Below are 17960 nucleotides of genomic sequence, written 5' to 3'. Positions count from 1 at the left end.
TTTAGATTTTATTCTGTTAGTTATTCTGCTAGTTATATTCTTTTAGTTCTATTCTGTTGTACTTGTTCTACACACAAGTGAGAATAGGACTTAGGAGAGCTTTGGAATTCCAAGGTCAGTTTGTGCACCTTCTGACAACATGTGTGTACATTCACTCCCATCTCTTCCTCTCACCCTCTGCTAACATACTGACTCACTCTCTCAAGGCAATCCTGAACTCATGTCTCACAGAAAGCCATGATTCTACAGGTATCCCAGCGTGGGCAGGGGAGACACTGTGACTGAGGGCGTTGAACAGAGCAAACCTGTGTTGCAGGGTGTGTGCATGTTGCACAGGTACATATGGATATACATGTGTGTGATTCTCAGTGACCATTGACCCAGACTTCTCTGCAAACAGCATGGGAGGCAGGCGTCAAGGAGGCTGTAAGTGTGTGCCAGATACTGGTGTGACCAGAGCATCTTCAAATCACCTGTTGAAGGGACCAGAATATCCAAGTATTGTGGAGCTTGGGGGTCGACTGAGAGACCCATTACATGTGCTGTCTGTTGTGTGTAAAGCAGCCAGAGTTGAGAGGATCCAAGGGCCAGTTGCTGAATGGATTCAATGTCTAAGTATGGGGTTGTATTCTGGTGAATGTCTAAACACCTGCAGCAGCAGAAGGGCTGTGTACCCCAAATACTCATCTCCCAAGTGCCAGCAATGGAGGAAACCAAGCATCCAGAGCCAGCTGCCAGATACAAACACTTAGAATATTTTGAGCAATTCTTTTTCTATTCTGAACCCATTATGCTTACAATAAATAGGAACAAAACTGTTCCTATCAATTTAACTTTGTTGATTTCATTAGCCCCATACATATGAATAATTTTATACATTTTGTAGCTTTTATACATCTTGTAACATATTGCTCCCAAGTAAATTCAAGTGCTTAATATTCACCATGACAAATTTGTTAAATGAATTCAATAACAACAAACCGTTGCATTAGGAATCATCTAAGAAGCAACAAAACAAACACTCCTCCCTCCCTATAGTCTGAATATCAACCTGAGTAAGGCCTGAGTATTTTAATACCAATTAAACAGAGAAATTACATTGTACCATTAATTTTTAAAATGCTGCTTTTATCCAAATTGACCTTATAGAATGGACAACAAATAGCTGAACTTCTACTTCCATTTGCTGTAAGGTGGAGACAAGCCGTGCACATCCAAACGTGATGGGTTGCTTTAGTTCACAGCTTTGAAAACTGACATTAAAAGATGGTGTGAGAGACAGAATAAATGGAGGCAGTTTTATTAATCAAAGTTTTACCTCAGACTCCACCTCATTCTAGGAAGAGTATATCTTCTAAAATGTTTTGATGATTATGCTAATAACATTTTCTTAATGATATGTCCTCTTGGACTAGTACTTCATAACTTCTCTAGATCCTTATGCTTCCAGACTGACAGTCATGACTCTGCAGCACGTAACCTAAAATTATAGTAGGAACATGGTTTCTGTGGTCTCACTATGAAGAAGCCCAGAGAGCCACAAGCTGTGCAGTCTGTAGTTTTCTGTGGTAGGCAGTCCAGGACCTGTGGCAGTGTTTTCTGTCTTGAATCTGTGTATTGCAGAAGCATCAGGATGCACGGCAGCACACTGCACCCAGTCAGAGATTTTCTGAACACTGCTTTCAGTTTCCTAATGACTTCTGGGAAAGTAGTTCATCAAGATACTGTACTCTCTGTGAAGCAACATTTTTTATTAAAATTCTCTTTCATCATGTTTCCCCAAATAGCTGTATTTGGCAGATCTTCCCTTTCTCTCTGTCCTCCATCAGGATATTATTTTCAATTGCTTTTTGATGTGTAGATTGAAATCAGATTTGTTTTTTTTAAAATCTCTGGGTTAGCTTTTTAGTTATGGATGGGCTCATAGGTACTCATATGTATCATGGCTATTTAAATTAACTGATGCCATCACAAAGAGACACAATTTCAATGGCATAAGATCCTATCACTTTGCTATTGTGTTTAGCCTGAAAGAGGCAATGGCTGAGACTGGAGGTTATGAAGCTCTGTTACAGGTCCCAGGTAGATGTAAAGGTAGGTAGGAGATGACACTTCAAAGAGATTTCAAGAAAGTGAGGGAGTTTTTGAAGGATGCCCTGAATTTATATCCAGGAGATGCTGGAAACATCAGATTACATTTATAATTCTACAAACCAGATTGTGCCATTGTGGTTGTTTGGTCTAGGCCTTCCCTTGTGACCAGTTTGTAACCAAGGAAGGGCCCAGAACGACTCCCTCACAGCCATGCATGATCACATCAAGTAATAGTCCCTGGTGTCTTTGCCTCTAAACTGCTGTGTAATCATGAATTTTCAGAAGACGTTATCAGCATAAGTTCTAAATAGCTCTTATAAATACTAAAATTATTCTATTCTGTGACTGAGTGAGAACGATGTGACTGTGTATTGCCATCAACACTCATGGAATAGCACTCTATGGACTATAAAAGAATAGACAGGAGTTCTGTATGACATGGAATCAACGTACTCGCATCTTTCCAATGACACTGCGTTTCAAAGTGATTTCCAAATTTTTATCTTCCAGAGATGCAGCAGCTTCATGGTTTCATGGCTGTTACTTCTCCTTCTGCAGAACATTACTCACATGACCTTCCAAATATAAATCAATAGAATTTGTTTGTTGCTAATTTAAAATTAAATGAGTACACATTGCAAATTAACCTAGGATGAAAAGGACTGATTAAAAAAAAAAAAAAACCAACAAATTTTCCCCATTAAAAATTAGGTCCTATTAAAAAAAAAAAAGGCAATTACTTTTAAGCAAAGAAGATGTTCAAATAATTGATGGTATTGGAACACAGAGAAAACAACCTTAGAGTTAACTTTATTTCTCTGCAGCCTATTTCCCATTAAGGATCTTTTTTCATTACCCAAACTCAAAATCAGTGTTATTCTTTATACCTTTTTTCTTGCAAGTTTTAACTTTGGTGTCTTTCTGCCAATCTGTGATTTAGCACCAATTATTCCTCTAGTCACACTCTTTCCATTTGAAACCACAATATTTGCTCAAAGATTTACAAAATATGTTAAGGCCTAGAATGGCTCCAGTAAGTACAACAGAGAAAAGGAAGTGGAAGATCTTCTTTCAAAGTTTCACAAGCAGCAAAAAATAGTATGTTATTCAGATTTTGGAAGTAATACAATATTCACATCTGTCTGTACTTTTTTCAGTTCTCAGTCAAAGCTTCGAGCCTTTCTTTTCTTGGAAAATTTGTAATAAGGATTTCAATCTACTTTATTATTGTCAAGGTGTAGTAGGAAGCTATGATAAAATGTTCCAGTATTAAATACTCTGAAAGATGGCACGTTAATCCTTTCATTAGAGACCAGCCTGTCTAATCACTTGAACTCTTCTCTAAGATACTGTAAATTATTCCTTGTAGATTCTGTAGATCTCCTGTAGATCTATTATTCAAGTAGATATGGCCCTGAGCAAGGACATGCTTTGTAAACTCACTCAGCTGTAGAAATACTGTGAGAGACATTTTATCGGACTGTGCTGTGTTTGACTGCCCTTGAGAGCAGATTCAGTGCTTGTCCAGTCAGCAAGCCTGCAGGTACAGATGAAGGTCATTCCTAAAATATGTGGGGTTCTATCTGCCTTGGTGTTTTTACCATGTTCACAAACCATGTTCACCTTGCAGGCAGGTGCTGGGAGAGTGTCCACAAGGCTGCTCACAAAGCCGTGGGTCCTTACGAATAGTATTGACAGAATAATTTTGTTTTCTTCCTCCTTGCATCTTGCAAGGTTACACATTAGTGCTAATGCTTTTCTCTGCTGCCTCCCCTCATTACCCTCTATTACTTTACTTTCTCTGGCAAGCATAGAAGTGTGTGTAGAAGGCAGATTCATAGGGTCTTTTTATTTCTAGAGACAAGAGTTATTTCAGAGAATAAAGTAACTCTGTTTATGGGGTTACAGACCCCATATTTATACCCGAAATGTACTTAACTTCATATTGATGCTTAATGCTTGCCCCAGCTTTCTCAGTGATGAGGGAGGCACTTCAAGCTACTACATTCCTTCCTTCCTTACAAAAAAACCTCAAGACAACTTTTATGATCTGGTCATTAAAATCATTAGAAATACCTCTGCCTGAATTAAGGTACAAATGAGACCAAATGCCAAAGTCAATATTATGAGTTTTATTTTATGGTAAATGTGAGACAGAGAAAGAGAGAAAGAAAGATTTAGGGAAAAGGGGGTTGGGGAGGTAGAAGAAAGAAAGTGACAGAGAGAGATTCATATAGAAGAAGTATCACCACTCCATGTAACCTGGCAGCATCCCTTCGGTCTGGTTCTTCTGGTCTTCCTAATGGTGAGGGTTTCCCAAAAAAACATAGAGTCCAATGGATTAATATATGTTGAGAAGATGCCTGGCACTTCCCCTTGGGAGGGGGAAACTTTGCAGTCTCTTGTAACAGGTTTGTTGTCTCACTTGGATCACGTGCAGTCCTTCAGTGGCAAAAGGCCTCAGGAATGAGTGTGGGGGGAAGATGCTTTGCGGGTCTTTAGTGGCTTATGGTCCCTTCTCAACTGCATCTCACATGAATATCCTGTGTGCACTTGGTCTTCCCAGAAGGGGGGTGGTTTGCTCCTTCAGTTTGGTGTGGAGAGATTTCACCATCACATCCCCAAAACTCTTCTCCCCCATGACCCCCTGAGCCCAGCTAGGGCTGAATCTTAGCATGGATACATTCTTCTTTCCTGAACCTTGTTTACTTCTCCTCAGACTTGAGATGATTAGACAATAATCTTATCTCAAGCCCTCAGCCACAGTCCAAACTCCAGTTAGAGGCACTGGGAGGTGGGGGGTGCTTTGGTGGCCACAAACAGACTGTTGCTTCCTTGGGGTTTGACAAAAAGTTTTTCTATGATTTTGACAACATTTAAGACATTACTGTCATTTCAGTCCATCACAACAAAAAAATAAAATAAAAGAAAAAAGAGGCAGATGAGAGGAAACAGATTAATACTACCTATGTATGTGATGCACACATTAATAGCTATTTCACTGTTTTTCTATATGTATTAAGTTCCTGCAGACAGATGTTTATGCTTGTAAACTATATTGTGGCACAAAACCAATTTATCTTTTCCTGATTCTTCAGTACATACTTTTTGTAAACATTAAGATACAATGAAAAAATAGGTGTTTGCTGTACTAATTACTAATACAGAGGTAAAGCAAAAAAATGCATTTTCAAAAAGTACTTTAGAATGCAAACATACAATTTTTAAATCTGTGCTTATTAGAAATGTAATGAATGCCTTGGTTAGCCGAAATTATTTAGGTTCTGAATGATGCCTTATTGCACAGCTACCTACTACCACCTCTCAAATTAAGGATTGACTAGGAAATGCTTATTTGCTCACTTAGTATTTCATTTAGGTATTTAGTAACTGCAGTACACTCAGAAAGTTGAAACAAGCTTTTCCATTTGCTTCAGAAAGCTTTGAAGTAGGACTTTCAATCTCTCATTTGTATGGATAATAGATAATTTAGACTATTAGATATTATGACTACCAGATAATTTTGTATTCATGAAACAATAAGGTGACTCATATTTTCTTTGGTATTTAAAAATAATAGATATGGGCTCATAGATTAAAACAATCTTTCATAGAATTAGAAAAGCAGGTGTGAAACTACCTTCAGAAAACCCTTGGGGAGCACAGCTATTCGAAATTATGTATGCTAGGAAAAAGGAGAGGAAATCTGGCCAGATGTTCATAGATCATTAATTTATCCTGAGTAAGTTAGACAAATTTTCATTTTCTTTCCCAAAAACACTTAATCTCAAAATCGTATCAATTTCATAGCTATTTATTTCAATAAATTATAATAATTCTAATAACATTTTAATTCTAATTACTATTATTCTAATAATAATACATTGCAATGTTATCATTTAATGAGGATTCAGCACACTCACTACAGCATAAAGGTTTGAGCAAATGAACATTTCAACTGACCCAATGATGTATCTTCAAGTTCATCTGTTAAAAGTTTGAGTTTAACAATTATTTATTTCTAAGAAAGAAAGAAAGAAAGAAAAGAAGAAAACAGGAAGAAAAAGAAAAAGTCCGTTGTAGTCTTCCCTAATTTGACCCCTGTAAGGATTTAAAGAGCGTGTCTCAAACATTGTTAGGGTCACAGAGGGACTTTGCCATGAGAAAAGTACAGAATGCCATGAGACAAGCACAGGGTGGCACTAACTCCAGGTCTGGTGGAGTTAGCACGTCCAGACAAAAATTCCCACTAGGGCAAACTGTGTAAAGAAGCAACTGCTCGTACACATGTCACCTGTCAAACAAAGATCATCCCAAGTTATGGGGCAGGTGGCATCTGCAACAGTCAATGACCACTGAAGCCCCCCCTCCGATTATGACCTCAAACTTGGACTGTAAGTTAAGCCACCACAGCAAGAACTTGAGATAAGATAAAAGGTGGTACTATTATACAGGTGTTATCTCAGACCTAGTGGGAGGTTAACACAGCTTGTGGAGAAGATGTATTACTGATAATGGACACAAAGAATGCAGAATGAATGGGCCACAAGGAAAGCCAACTCAGCAATTGTGCAGAAATCAGCTCTGTCTGGGTAAAAGGTCATTCCAGCAGGGAGAGGTGCATTTCATAATTTATCCACCTGGTGGATAAAGAGTTGGCTGGATGGTTGCACTCAAAGAGTTGTGATCAATTGCTCAATATCCAAGTGAAAAGCAGTGACAAATGGCATTCCTCAAGGGTTGGTATTGGGACCAGCACTTTTTAACACTTTTGTCAGAAACATGGACGATGGAATTATGTGCACCCTCAGTGAGTTTGCTGACAACACCAAGCTCTTGATGCGGTCAACACACTGGAGGGAAGGAATGGCATCCAGAGGAGCCTTAACATACTGGAGACATGGGCCTGTGCAAGTTCAAGAAGGCCAAGTCCTGCACCTGGATTGGGGCATCCCAAGCACATGGAGGTTGGGTAGAGAATAGACTGAGGCTAGCCGTGGGAAGAAAGGCTTGGGAGAGTTTTGGGACCAAAAGCTCAACAAGACTCAGCAATGTGCGTGTGCAGCTCAGAAGGCCAACCCCATCCTGGACTGCCTCAAAAGAGACAGTGACCCTCCCTGGAGTACTGCATTCAGCTCTGGGGTCCCCAACACAAGAAAGTGTGGACCTCTTGGATTGAGTCCAGAGGAGAGCCACTAAGCTGATCACAAGCTGGAGCACCTCTCCTATGAAGACAGGCTGAGAGAGTTGGAGCTGCTCATCCTGGAGAAGAGAAGGCTTCATGGAGACCTTAGAGCAGCCTTCCAGTACATAAAGGGCCTACAAAAAGACTGGAGAAGGGCTTGTAGTAATAGGACAAGGGGTAATGGCCTTAAGATGAAGGAGAGTAGGTTTAGATTAGAAATTAGGAAGAAATCCTTTCCTGTGAGGGTGATGAGGCACTGAAACAGGTTTCCCAGAAAAACTGTGAATGCCCCATCCCTGGAGGTGTTCAAGACCAGGCTGGATGTGGCTCTGAGTAACCTGGTGTAGTAGAGGGTTCCCTGCCCATAGCAGAGGAGTTGGCGCTAGGTGATCTTTAAGGTCCCTTCCAACCATAATCATTCCACAATTCTATATTAGCATCTTATGAACTCTGCAAATTACAGGAGATGTGCTTTATTTACAAATAGGTATTCTAGCCTCTGAATGCCATATTGCTTCATTTGAAAGTATATTGTGAAGTATGGTTAGATGTGTATAAGTAATCCATTCCATTAACAATAAGATCTTCTGAAGTACTCTGTCCTAGTTAGGACAGTTGAGATCAGTTCATCATGGTGGGTGTAACCCAAAACTGTATTCTATAGCCTTCCATGTCATTTCCTAGAAACTAGACTATTGTTGTCAATAGACTATTCGCACCCTCTGCCCATAGAGCCTGACTCCTCAGGCTATAAACTAGGTGTTAAGAGGCCTGTGAGATAGGAGGATGTTTCTGTCCTCACACCCTTTGTGGAACTCCCCGCCCTGAGGGGAGCACTGAACATTCCTGCCTGAACTGGAGGATATATAATCTTGGAGTTTTGGAACATTTTTCAACCCACTCGTGGGATCCAGAGGACGGCTGCATCTCATCGCTCTCAACCAGACTTAGACCACCACTGGACTGCGATCACCAGTTCTGGCCAGACTGCAGCAGCTCTCCCACCAGCAGGTTCTTCCCCTCTCCCTTTACTTTGGACTCAAACAGGGCCCAAGGAACACCACTTTGTTCAGGCCCCAGGGCACTGGGTTATACATTTGGGGTTTTGTGGGTTGAGACCTCTTGTTCGTTTGTATTATTGTACTTACTGTATTATTTTAATAAATTGTTATTCTGATTTATAATCTCTCCTTTGAGTTGGGTTCATTCCCCCTGCTGGTTAACTTTTAAACCAGCACATACTCAAAAGTGCAAGCGATGTATTTGAAATACACAGCAGCATTTAAAGGAAAGTAGCAGTGAATTATATAGAAAGAAAGCATATTTCTTTAAAATTAAATCATGCACACTTACACAGAAATTTTGAAACTGGTTATTAAATTGAAGAAAAGAGAAACTTAATAGTGAAAGGCATATAATGAGTTGCTATTGTTGTTCTACCAGCCTTCTCTTAAATAATAAAACCACCATTACATAATCTTTATCTCTTTTGTCCTGGGTAATTGGTAACTATTGCTTTCATGTTTAAATTAAAACTTAAAGAAATAATGACAAAAAACCCAACCCCCCCCAAGCAACTGAAAGTCCTGTTTTCATTTTCATTCTTTAAAACAGTAAGACTAATTGCCAAGACCTGTTTTAAATATTAAAAGTGCTGAGTGGTGTGGTCTGAGTTCATGCTTTCATCTGGGGAAAAAAAAAGGTTATATTCTTCCAGGCTTTTCACTCCTTTTCACCTTTTTCTGCATGATGGATGTTATCTCCAAATAAAATATGTAGTCTTCCTGAAAGATGCTAAATTAATGGCAATAAAACAGAAATTGATCAAAACACACTTGAATCATATAACTCTTTCGCATTCTTTCCTTCCTATTTTGTTTGCTTGCAAAGTATTTTTGTGAGAAGAGTTATTGATATCCTATACAGGATATATAAAAGATAATTAAACATTGTTTTGTTTTCTAGTAAAAGACTTTAAACAACCATTTTTTTCATACCTACTTTCCTTCAGAAGTAGAAATAAAATTTCTGTGTGTGCTGCAAGAACTGTTGTACAGTGTTCATTTAGCAGTGATGTTAAACTTAGGTGCAAAACTGGAGAGTTGAACTTCCAGAGTTAATCAGAACATGTGGAACTACTTCTTAGTGAAGGAATAATAATGCTTTGCCATGAAATAAGATGTCTGACTAGATAGGTTCATAAACAAAGAATTTTAGGGGATATTATTCTGAAAATCATCAGCTTTCCCAAGAAGACAAAGAAATAAGTCCTTAGTATCTACTTTCACTTAATGAAGTGGCAGTGCTGTCAAAAATACATGCTAAATTTAAAACCTACAGCTTCAATAGCATTACCTGTTCTTAGGATTATCACTACTGTGGGATTAGAAGTTTGTAAATATATTAGCAAGCAGGAAGAAAGCATTTTGTGTCAGTGACCTTTTTCAAGTATTCCTTTCATGTTGGTAAAATGGGGAGGGGGAGAAGTCAAGAGTCTACTTTCTGTCTGTGAGATCTAGGATATACAAAACTTGTTTCAGCCCTTCAAACTCAACTTTTTATTAACACATAATGTTGAAAGTCTGTTTCAGGATGCTCCCTTTCTGAGGGAAAGGAGCTGCTTGAATGGCAAGCAGCTGAACAGGCTTTATCACCTCTGTGTCATAAAAAAGTTTTCAAAAATATTGCAAATTCACTATCGGCTGCCAAACAGGACTTGAGCGGTTCCCTGTGAGGGAAAGAAATCACCTATAAATTCTACAGAAGTGCAAGCCATTTCCATTTCCACTCAGCCAGTTAATTTGAATTTGACCTTGTCTGAAAACTAGCTTTCTTGGAAACTATGTAACTGAATGCATTTTTGATATTTTATTGAGTTTATTAAGTCACTTTTATTAATATAAGAAGGCATATACCTAGGCCAATGTAACTAGAATAAAGTCATCAGGAAATCCTCCTGAATACTCTCCCAGCATCCAAAAATGTCATGTCTTAAAAATACCTAAAGAAGAAATTTCATTTATGTATTGAACTCTAAACTACCAGTTTCTTTTGAACTCAGTATTGTATTTGGGTTTGTGTGGTAAGGTTTTGGTAGTGGGGAAGGGACCACAGAGGTGCCAGAAGCCTCCCCTATGTCCAACAGAGCCAATGCCAGACAGCTCCCAAATGGACCTGCCACTGGCCAAGGCTAGTGAATTAGAGAGGGTGGTAATGCCTCTGGGGTCACAGATTTAAGAAGGAGGAAGAAACATGCAACTGCAGCCAAAGAGAGGAGTGAGAATACATGGGAGAAACAGCTCTGCAGACACCCAGATCAGGGAAGGAGGAGGGGGAGGTGGTGCTCCAGGCACCAGAGCAGACATTCCCCAGTAGCCTGTGGAGAAGATCACAGTGAGGTAGCCTGTCCTGCAGCCTGGGGAGGTGCACAGTTGAGCAGAGAGCCACCTACAACCCACCTCACCCAAGAGCAGGTGGATGCCCAAAAAGGGCTGTGGAATGTCTGCACTGGAGCAAACTTCTGGCAGGACTGGTGACCCCTTGGAAAGTACCCGCAATGGAGCAGTTCATGAAGAACTGTAGCTCATGGGAAGGATTCCCAGTGGAGAAGTTAATGGAGGACTGTGTTCCACGGGAGGAAGCCGATGCTGGAGCAGGGGAAGAGCATGAGGAATCAGTCCTCTCCCGGAGATGGAAGGAGCAGAACAGATGACAAACTGACCACAACCCCCATTGTCTGCCCCACTGTGCCACTGGGGGGAAGGAGACAGAGAAAACTGAGAGTGAAAATGAACCCAGGAGGAAGGAAAGGGTAGAAAGGTGTTCTAAGATTTAGTTTCATTTCTTATTATCCTGCTCTGAATTAATTTGAAATAAATTAAACTGTTTTCCCCAAGTTGAGGCTGTTTTGCCCTCGACAAAAACAGTGTTGATGGGGCAGTAGTGTTTTAGAACTTGCTGAACAGTGTTCATACAACATCAAGGACTTTTCTGTTTCTCATGCTGCTCTCCCTCCCACCAAAGGAAAGTAGACTTGGGTTGCACAACAGGGTGGGAGGGGACACAGTCAGGACTGACCCCAGCCAACCAAAGGGATATTCCATACCATCTACTCAGCAGTAAAATCTGGGCTACAGTTTTCCCATAGTTACAATTGTTCAGGAAGTAACTAGACATGAGTTTGCTGGTGGTGAACTACTGCATTTGCATTAGTTTCTTTTTTTGATTCCTTTTTTTTTTTGTATTTCTTCTTTCTCTTTTATTTATTCAATTTTTTTTATCTTCCCCATCCTGGTGTGTGGCAGTGAGTGAGGGCTTAGCTCATATCTCAATCCATAGCAGTGCATCACTTAATTTTATTTCCATTGACTTTAATCTGTCATTTTATTGAACTTCGTCATCACTAAGTCTAAATATAATCTGTCTAAACCTGATCCAAGAATGCCAGACTGTGTACTGAGAGTTTAACTATTAATTACCATTTATGCTTCTTTGCAATTAATTAGTTTCTAAGAGGCTTTCTAACTATTCTCAAAGACCTGATTTTTATCTAAGCTTTTCTTCCAGTAGAAAAAAAATAAAATTTCAGGTATCCTTTTTCAGGTCAAATCTACTTTTATGTCATTATTGATAAATGAGAGCCCACTACAGAGACAAAAGCACTCAGTGCACATAATGAAGGTCTGTGGTAACACTGAAGCACTGTCTTTAACACTTTGACCAATTCTGTGCCTGAATACACAAAAACTTCTGGTTATGAAGTAACGTGTTGATAGAAGTTTTGATTAGTTTGCTATTCTTTAGTATTAGAACAGTTTTGACTCCAGAGTTTTGCTTAAAAGATATAGACTCTTCAATTCTATTCTCAAGCCCAATTAAATAAACATAAATGTCTCTAACTTTTTACCCTGGTGAAAAAAAAAATCAACAAAGTATCACCATTTAAAAAAAAGAGATTTTGAAAATTCTCACAAAAGACAGATTTTGCCTGTGAATTCATCTGGAAAGAATAGAAACATTTACAAAGAATCAGGGACTGTAGGAAGAAATGCAGGAAATAATTTATTTGTTCTCTTTATTCAAGACAGAAATGGACTTGAAGGTGACACAATTCACTTATTTTCTATGTGGTAGAATCATGGAATAGTTTGATTTGAAAGGGGCCTTAAAGATCAATTAGTTCATGGACAGAGATGTCTTGCACTAGACAAGGTTGTTTGGGACCCCATCTAACTTGGCCTTGGACACTTTCAGGGATGGGGCATCTACCACCTCTCTGGACAACCCGTTGCAGTGTCTCACCACTCTTATCCTAAATAATGTCTTCCGTATGTCCAATCTAAATCTACTCTCTTTCAGTTTCAAACTGCCTCCTCTGTATATTAAAAGGTCACAATCAGGTTTCCCCAGAGCCGCCTTCTCCACGCTGAAAAAACTCTACTCTCTCAGCCTGTCTTCATATCCAACAGACTCCAATAAAAGTATACAACAACAATTGCTGGGATTTTTTAAAGTGAAAACTGGATCAAAAGTCAGAAGATGACTTGGAAGCTGCAGTTATTAATTCCCTCAGCTAATTCATGAGAAGATAAATGCCCAACAGGATATCAACTCTATTGACCTGAATGTGGACAGGTCTTTCATACCACCTTTCTCAGTGCTTCTGACACGTAAAACAAAGATGTGGGATAAGTCTCATGAATTGTATATCCAAGACTGATGGATACTGCCAAATACTTCTTTTGCAGCTTAGTCAATAGACAGTCTGCCCTTTGGCAGTGGCAGAAAACATTCATCACAAAATATCCTGGAAAGATTAACTGATTGACTTTCAGTATCTCCTGACCTTTCTGTTGCTCTTTACTCAGCTGTATGGTATCCGCCTACTCCATTTGCCCCGTAAAACAGAAATGCTTTCTCCATTCTAATATATCTCCTCTTTTCCTTCCCCCTGGGTAAAGCTCAACAGGACTTGAACTCAGCAAGTTGGTAATTAATTAAATAAATTAAAAGCATAACCCCTGAGGTTTGACCTGAGAGCGGAAATTGCTCTGGCCGCTCAGTGACACGGAATGTGATTACTGAAAGATTAACAATGGGAAAGACAGCTGAAGAAACCACCCAAATAGATAGTCACAAGATGCCTTTCCACTCTACTAGACCAAGAGCCATGCAGCTGGATCTTAACAGATGGTCTCAGCCTCTTGTAAAATATTTAAGTATGCCTTAATTCTATCTTAGGATTTCTACAGAAGAAAGAGCCTCAATGTATTGTATTTTTACTGCTGACAGCAACAGTCCATTGAAGTGGCAGTGAAAGCACAGGGAGACACTGGAGTTACTCTGTCTTTCTGGCTGGTTGCCCACAGAGGCAAGGAAGTCCCTACTATTGTAATGCAGATGACAGAAAACAAAGCACACACTGCAGCTGAATTAATTGCAAGAAACCAACTGCACACCAAAACATAATTTAAACTTTAAAAATAAATCTTGACATTATAATTAGCATTATGTATTTCTGAGATATCCTCACCCAACTGAATTATTAAGTATGAACTTTATGAAAAATAAGTTTACTGACTTCAGAGGAATTATTCTTTATTTTCATCAGCTTATTCATCACTGTGAGAATTAAAAACCATATCACAATCATCAAAACTCATTACCCTCTCAAAATTTTGATTCTGTTCTTCAATCTAAACTCATAAAAACTTGTGCACTGACATACAAAAAGCACACTCTTGCTTCCATCTCCACCCTTTCAATCATTAAAAGAGACTATAAGGGGAACATAAGGAAGAATTTTTTTACAATGAGGATGGTGAGGCATTGCAAGAGATTTCCCAGAGAAGCTGTGGCTGCCCATCCCTGGAGGTGTTCAAGACCAGGTTGGATGTGGCTTTGAGCAACCTGGTCTAGTGGAAGGTGTCCCTGCCTACAGTGGGGGCTTGGAAGTAGATGAATTTTAAAGGTACTTTCCAAAACAAGACACCTTGTGATTCTATGATTGTCATTGCCTCATTGAAAAATAGAAGAAGAAAAAAAGAATAAAATAACATCTACGATAATTGTGACCTGTATGATTTATTGTATTTGTAAAAATCATTTATTTTATTACTGTGAAAGGCTCAACACAAAATTAAGAATTTCAATCAATATGACCTAAAAACTTGTCTTCACAAATAATGACTATTTGTGAAAATTATATTGAAGAAAATATAAAACAATCTATGAAATTCTGTAACAATGACAGTGAATAACTAAAAGTTTCTTTGATATATGTTTTCATTAAATATTTGCCTCATGCTGTTTGGATTTTTTTTCTTTTTTACACAAAATTGAATGCCTTACTAGTCATTTGCAAACAAAATTGACCAAAACTATTAAGAAGCTATATTCTTTAATGCTGCCCATGCTAGGATGCTCTACAGTGACATACTTCTGCAAAGTTATGAGCTTTTCAGAACAGCCCAGGAAAAAGAAAAGCTTTGTATAATTATGTAAACATGTTTGAATGGAAGCACATTGATGCTGTAGTCAATCATTTACCTACAGTTACGTCCCTCTGTAATGTTTGTCTGTAGATCCTCTGCTCAGCTTTGATCCACATCAGCCCCCTGATCGTGTGATTTTCTTATGAACTTCTGTGGCTTACTTTAAGCATCATGGATAAATAAATTACATAAATTTCCATCTCATTCTTTAAAAGGAAATAATTTCTAGGACCTTATAGATGATAATATCTTTTAAAAGAGAATTTGAGATAAAGGGCACAACAACTAACCAATTCTTGATGAGAATTAGGCTATCAATAAATTAGTTGAGACCAGCTCTCCAAAGATAAGAACCATAGGAGAAAAAAAAAAAGTCAGTAGTCTTTGCCCATGAAAACTATACAAAGACAGCAAGATTTGTCCTTTGCTATGGGAAACTGTAAGATATCTGTATTACTAAAATTTGTTGATCCAGCCAAATTCAAGGTTTACGTTTCAAAGGGTCCTAATTTCTGTTACAGAAACCTTGTATGAAATTTTGTTATGTTAAATAAAAAAATCCCTCTGCAATTATTAAAGCAAATCAAATTAAAAACCTTAAGAATCTATGCAACATTAACTTTAAAAAAAATCCAATAGAAAAAAAACCCCAACTCAAAATGAATATTAAATGTTCAACTGATTTCCCAGGAATTTATTCTAGTTAATAGTTGTAGCCACTTGTACCTTTCAGTTAAGCATTATATAATCATAACAAACAAGTTTTCTCGGGGATGGAAAAACCTGAATATTAAATGTCAGAATTTTGTTTCTAGAAAAGCATTTCTCACGTTTTGTCGGCAGATGGCAGCAAATATCCAGTGAACAGCAGAGTTTTCCAGCGTACACCTTACTACATCACACCGATGGGAAACTGTCATACATTTTATTAATAAAATTATAAAAATATTTAGATAATAATAAAATATGCATCCTAAAGTATCAATTGAATGAATTTAATGTGTTTTTCTGAGTCAAATAAGTAGATATCATATGTAGGATGGAGTTCCACATCTATGGAGTTTCAAGCAGTAAAATAGGTAGGATTTGACTTGAAGTGAGAAACTGAAAATGCAGCACTGAGGTTATCAACTGATTAAATGTCTTGTGTCATAGGTGCCACCATTTCTTATATATGCTATTTATATTATTCCTATATTTAGAAATCTCCCTTGATCATAAACCTATTCTAACAGATACCATGCAAAAATAACAAAAAGATCCTAGTGTGAGCCAGTTGAGCCACTTCTGCTCTTTACAAAGATTTTTTCTTCAGTGGAGATTGGATTTTAGTATAACTTCCAAAAAGTAGGTCCAAAAGTAGATATAAATTTAAGGCAAATTCGGAAGTGTCTAAGAATACATAGAGCTACAGTTAGAGTTCACGTTTGTCTGTCAGATAATTGAGTTAATTTCTATTGCTTCTGCTTTTTTTTTCTTTTTTGGTCACTGAGCAGCTAAATTTCAGAAATGTGTTTTGAAGGGGAAATGTATAGTTTAGGTATAATATTAGCCTTGGGTTTTTGTGGCTGATTGTGATGGCCATGAAAGATAGTCAGGTCTTTGCACTTGTGCTCCCACACACTCACATGCACCCCACATCTCCATTTTAATGGGTGAGTAAAAGCACTAAGATACAGTCAAATATGAAAATAGCTGAATGGGTGCTTTGTTTCTTTGTATTTGTGAGTTCTTCAAGGTCAAAGGCTGTAAATCTGTACATTTCTAGTTGAACCTGATTATGTTATAACCATCTAGACTGTTGACCAAATCTGAGATTAAGTTGATCAAGCCACACCGAGAGCCCTCTTAGAAGTTAAGAAGGCAAGGGGTTCTCACTGAAGCTCATGACTCAGTGGGAGGGACAAAGACCTGGTGACACTATAATCCATTGTAATAGCTGACAAAGTTGTTATTTAGGTACTGCATCAGCAATATTTAGCTGCTATAGATCAGTAGATTATGATATCATCCACATTGTGTCCTATTTCTTGTGCCTGGCTGAGAATCTTCTCTACTATTCTGTACACTGATTAAAAACAAATATTAAAAATTGGATTTTCATATACATTGGGATATTTTTTCTCTTCATAAAGAAGGCATTGTAGGATGTACTATGATCCTACCTGTCAGCTAACCACATTGGTGCTAAGTGTTTGTAGCTGCTGACATAAGTGTTGCTATAAAATAGAATCAAACGAATGGACAGGTTGATTGCTGCTGCATTAGTAATTGTAGGCAATCTGTGAATTATAATGGCAATTGAGGAGTAACATCAACTGAAAACAGTCACTGGAATAACCTTCTCAAGAACATAGTAGAGTCTTGAGGTTTTCCAAACAACTGGACAGAGTTTTAGATAGTCTCATCTAGGTTTTTTTCATCTCGTATCTACTGGGAAAGTTTGGACCAGTCATACCTTTGAGGTCCTGTCCAACCTGGGCTGTTTTATGACTCTGTGAATATATGCAGATTTTTTTTCTTTTAGTTTTTTCTCATGTTTTCACACATGTGCTATATCACAATAACTGAGATCTTTGATCCCATTCTGTTACAAAAATTTTAAAGGAAGGTACATTAAAATTGTAATGGGGAAAATCTCCCATGGCACAGAAATTCTTGACTTGTACTTGATTCTTTTAGAGTTTTCCATCAGTCAGTTGAGACTGCTCAATGAGAAGAGTTACTGGAGAGTTTATCTGCAAAGTTTTGAAAAAAGTTCATAGAATATGCACAAATGGCCATAAAATAAACACAAGAAGTTCTACCTCAACATGAGGAAGAACTTCTTTACACTGAGTGTGGCAGAGCACTGAACAGGTTGCCCAAGGAGGTCAGAGAGAGTCTCTGGAGATATTCAAAAAACACCCGGATACATTTCTGTGTAATATGCTGTAGGCAACCCTGCGCTGGCAGGGGGATTGGACTAGATGATCTCCAGAGGTCCCTTCCAGAGGTCCCTATCCTGTGATTTTGTGAAATTAATTTAAAAAAATATAATAAATTTAGCACCCTCCTTCCAACCTTTGGCATACATTTCAAAAGCAGAATTTCTTTAAAGACATCACCAGACGTTTACTTATCATGCAAAAAATAATACATGGTCTAAGCCTCATAATTTGAAAGAGGCTTTCTTTCATTAAATTTTT

Source organism: Manacus candei, unplaced genomic scaffold, assembly GCF_025592945.1.
Source record: "Manacus candei isolate 608988 ecotype Guabito, Panama unplaced genomic scaffold, ASM2559294v1 h1tg000014l, whole genome shotgun sequence".
NCBI classification, from domain to species: domain Eukaryota; kingdom Metazoa; phylum Chordata; class Aves; order Passeriformes; family Pipridae; genus Manacus; species Manacus candei.
Note: the sequence above shows the minus strand (reverse complement) of the source record.